This window comes from Eumetopias jubatus, unplaced genomic scaffold, assembly GCF_037043125.1.
Source record: "Eumetopias jubatus isolate StellerSeaLion01/CBP00866 unplaced genomic scaffold, mEumJub1_p1.0 scaffold_13, whole genome shotgun sequence".
NCBI classification, from domain to species: Eukaryota; Metazoa; Chordata; class Mammalia; order Carnivora; family Otariidae; genus Eumetopias; species Eumetopias jubatus.
The window spans coordinates 104,376,542-104,381,270 of NW_028274819.1; the positions used below are offsets into that span (position 1 = coordinate 104,376,542).

A 4,729-nucleotide genomic window follows, 5' to 3' on the forward strand; every position below is an offset into this window, starting at 1 on the left:
TAAAATGAAAACAAACCAGCAAACCAACAGAGCCCTGGGGACTTGGGATGACATGAAAAGGTCATTTATGTCCCCTGAGGAGAAGAGAAAGAGTCTTTGAAGAAATAATGACTAAAAACTTTCCAAATTTGGTGAAAGATATAAATTTACAGGTGCAAGCAGCTCAGCAAGTCTATATCTAGCAAAAACTTTCTTTATAAATGAAGGTAAAAGTTTCTGCCCGTGGACACCGCAGAGTAAGCATCGTTTAAGTCTCCCCTCCCACCGCCGTCATATCTAAGTCAGAGTCTCCCAAAGAGCCTGAACAGCTGCGGAAGCTCTTCATCGGAGGTTTGAGCTTTGAAACAACCGATGAGAGTCTGAGGGGCCATTTTGAGCAATGTGGAACGCTTACGGACTGTGTGGTAATGAGAGATCCAAACACCAAGCGCTCTAGAGGTTTTGGGTTTGTCACGTATGCCACTGTGGAGGAGGTGGATGCAGCCATGAACGCAAGGCCACACAAGGTGGATGGAAGAGTTGTGGAACCAAAGAGGGCTGTCTCAAGAGAAGATTCTCAAAGACCTGGTGCCCACTTAACTGTGAAAAAGATTTTTGTTGGTGGCATTAAAGAAGACACGGAAGAACATCACCTAAGAGATTATTTTGAACAGTATGGGAAAATTGAAGTGATCGAGATCATGACTGACCGAGGCAGTGGCAAAAGGAGAGGTTTTGCTTTTGTAACATTTGATGACCATGACTCTGTAGACAAGATTGTCATTCAAAAATACCATACTGTGAATGGCCACAACTGTGAAGTAAGGAAAGCCCTATCTGAGCAAGAGATGGCTAGGGCTTCATCCAGCCAAAGAGGTCGAAGTGGTTCTGGAAGCTTTGGTGCTGGTCGTGGAGGTGGTTTTGGTGGGAATGACACCTTTGGTCGTGGAGGGAACTTCAGTGGTCGAGGTGGCTTTGGTGGCGGTTGAGGTGGCTTTGGTGGCAGTCGAGGCGGTGGTGGCTATGGTGGCCGTGGGGTTGGCTATAACGGATTTGGTCATGATGGAAGCAACTCTGGAGGTGGCGGAAGCTCTAATGATTTTGGCAATTACAACAATCAATCCTCAAATTTTGGACCCATGAAAGGAGGAAATTTTGGAGGCAGAAGCTCTGGCCCCTTTGGTGGTGGAGGCCAATACTTTGCCAAACCACGAAACCAAGGTGGCTATGGTGGTTCCAGCAGCAGCAGTAGCTATGGCAGTGGCAGAAGGTTCTAATCACTGCCAGGAAACAAAGCTTAGCAGGAGAGGAGAGCCAGAGAAGTGACAGGGAAGCTACAGGTTACAACAGATTTGTGAACTCGGCCAAGCACCGTGGTGGCAGGGCCTAGCGGCTACAAAGAAGACATGTTTTAGACAATACTCGTGTGTATGGGCAAAAAACTCGAGGACTGTATTTGTGACTAATTGTATAACAGGTTATTTTAGTTTCTGTTCTGTGGAAAGTGTAAAGCATTCCAACAAAGGGTTTTAATGTAGATTTTTTTTTTTTTTGCACCCATGCTGTTGATTGCTAAATGTAATAGTCTGATCATGACGCTGAATAAATGTGTCTTTTTAAAAAAAAATAAATAAAAATAAATAAATGAAGGTAAAATAAAAACATTCTCAGATGAAAGAAAACTAAGAAAATTCATAACCAGCAGACCTGCTATAAAAGAATTGTCAAAGTTATAAAAGGAAATGTTAACAGAGAAAAACTTGGATCTTCAGGAAATAAGGAAAAGCAACTGAAATGGTAAATATCTGAATATAAAAGACTTTTTCTTTTCCTCCTGAGGACTTTAAAGTAGGTGTGTCAGTTGAAAGTAAAAACTGTAACATTGTTTGATGGGGTTTTCAATATATGCAGAGGTGATATATACACAACTGTAACATAAAGGGGGAGAATAGAGACCTATGTGTTTCTAGTGTTTCTCCATTCTACTTGAAGTGGTAAAATATTAACTTCAACTAGACTGTGGATAGTTAAGTACATATATTGTAATCCTTAGAGCAATCTACTAAAAAAATAACACAAAGAAAATAGTCAAAAAACTGATAAGTCGAAATGAAATACAAAAAAAAAATAAAATAATTCAAAAATAACTGAACAGGTAACAAGGGAATCAAAAATAGAAGGGACAGACAGAAAATGAATAATGGTAGAACTAAATCCAAGCACATCAACAACTGTATTAAGTATGAGTAATCTAACCACACCAGTTAAAAGACAGAGATTGTCAGGTTGGATTTTTTTTAACCTATCTAATACTCACTAACTATACAATTTGGAAAATCACTTAATTTTATGATCCATAATTTATCAGTTGCAGGAGAATAATATCTACCATATAGGGACGATTATGCAGATAAAATGAAGTGGAATCAGTTAAATGCCTAGTGAATAAGAAGTAACCAACAAATAATATAAACTGTCTGCTAATGACCATTAACAGTGACCACTAACAACTAACTAAATTCATTAACAATGGTTCAAGGCCACTATTCATTTAACCCTATATCTTTTGTCTTTGAGAAAAGTACCAACAGAAAGGTGTGATCACAAAAGATTAAGGATGTATCTTCCCCAATAAAAGATGGGTTTCTTTTATTCTACTCTGAATCTGACACAAAATTACTATATATTTTTTCTTATAATATCACTACGTATTTATGTCTTTAGCATTATGAATTGGCAAATTTTATAGATTGAGGCCCTATTTACACATCTTCTATCAACTCTAAACATTTATTTATTGGAACTAACCCCTTCTGCCCTCATTGAAATAATTCCTGCTCACTAAAAAGTAATAATTTTTATTTCCGTAAGTATACTTTAATTTTCTGATACTGAATGTCATAGTAAGGACCCAGGCCCCTCAAGATCTTCTTTTACTGATCTATATCATTAAGGCATCCACAAATGAGCACACATACTCCACAGGAAGGCACAGCACTGATGCATTCTCCTTACTGAGAAGGCAGACTCCTGGGATTCCAGCCAGAGAAGAGAGAGGGATATTTGAGACTGGCTGTGCATCTAAGAAGCCAGAGTTGCCAAGGTGCCAAAGAGATCACGGACCTTGAGATCCACCAGTGGTTGTCAAATTTCCAGGGGTAAAAATACAGAGAATTTCCTCTCAACAACTACATATTGAACGCTACCCCGTGCGGGGCACAGGACTAGGGCACAAGAATAGAGATGAATCAGTGAGGTGAAGCAGCATGACTGCTACCCTCAGATGGCTGAAGATCTCCTGGTGGAGACAGCAGGTCAACAGATTATCTCAGTCAAGCGTTGTCAGTGCCTCTTTCATACTCCCTTGGACCAGCCTTCTGAAGGCCTGGATACTCATCCCTCAAACCCTGACTGTCCCAGAGATCAACTTAGAGAATCCCCACTCTGCGAACTGGTTTTCTTCAGTCATTGTCACACACACAGGGAGGTCTGGGCGTGTATATTTCCTGGGGATGTTTGCAGTGTCATTTACCATTTTTGTCACCTGTCATAGAAGCCATTACATTTGCCTAAGTATTTAAATCAAGCCCTTTACTTTAAGCCAGTGGTTGCTGAGCTTTAATTAAAGCCTATTTGCATACGTTAATATCACCCAGCTTCTCTACATTTTGACTGTATTTTTGCATTCAAAACATGACATTTCAATAACAATAGTTGTCAGTGCCTGGGTGCTTATTTATGCCACAATTACAGGTCCTGTTAATTACAGCCCGGGCTGGCTTCTCCAGCTCCTTCTGACAGAGCCTGTGTGCAGCCACAGCTTCGACTCTGTGCGTGTGCATCTCACCACTCACAGAGCAACTCCACTGTGCTGCAAGGGGTTTAAGGATGTCAGGCTCCCTTTATCTCCTGCCCTGCTGGCTTCCTACACCTTTGGGGGTCAAGAGGCACAAACATAGCTTTTATATCAGTCTATCTGTCCTGGCAGCTCTGGCTACTATCCCAGTCTTTACTGAGGATGGAGAAATTCCACCTCATGAGTATTGCTGAGTGTTACTGGAGTCTAGAAGCAGTGGGAGTGGAGAGCTGTTTCTTACTGAGCGTCAGTAATGAGCGGGGTGCTCAGCACCAGAGAGGGTGTGGTCACCTACGGAATTCCTGCTCCTACCTGAGGATATGGTCAAGGTCACCCATGTCTCTTGACAAGCAGAGTCCATCATTCTCTCCTCTGTGCTCTCAAGGAAACCTGTACTAGCTCTGTTAGAGCAGTGGCCTCTCATCACTATTTTTCTATTTCTCTTCTCAACTGAACTACAAACTCCTGGGGAAAGGACCGTCCTTTATCTCCCCATTACCTCCCCACATACAGACTCCGAATAAACATTCTTAGGGGAAAAAATGAGTAAGGAACAATAGTACCAAAATTCAAGGTTCTGACCTAAAGCCCCAAATGAGAAAATTCCCACTAGTTGTGGGAAACACCAAGACAAAAGGCCACAGCCACCCCTGACATAGGGCAAGCCTGTTCCCTCTAGTGGACTAGCTGGCCAGCCAGCCTAGATGCTGCCAGGGCATTCAGGGCACCCATGACCCTCCTTCTGCCCCAACAGCCTTGTCAATCAGACACTGAACTTCCCCTCCGGATGGCTCCACAGAAACGTTCAGAAACCAGAAACACAAATGATTTGTGGTATCCCAAAACTGCAGAGACAGCCAGAGAGAGGAAGCTCTTCCAAAACCTCCTCTGTGG

General features: G+C 42.0%; 1 pseudogene; it reads left to right on the plus strand.

Moving 5' to 3' along the window:
- Positions 1-392: 392 nt before the first annotated feature.
- Positions 393-1,339, plus strand: LOC148162693 (heterogeneous nuclear ribonucleoprotein A1 pseudogene; annotated as a pseudogene).
- The last annotated feature ends 3,390 nt before the right edge of the window (positions 1,340-4,729 follow it).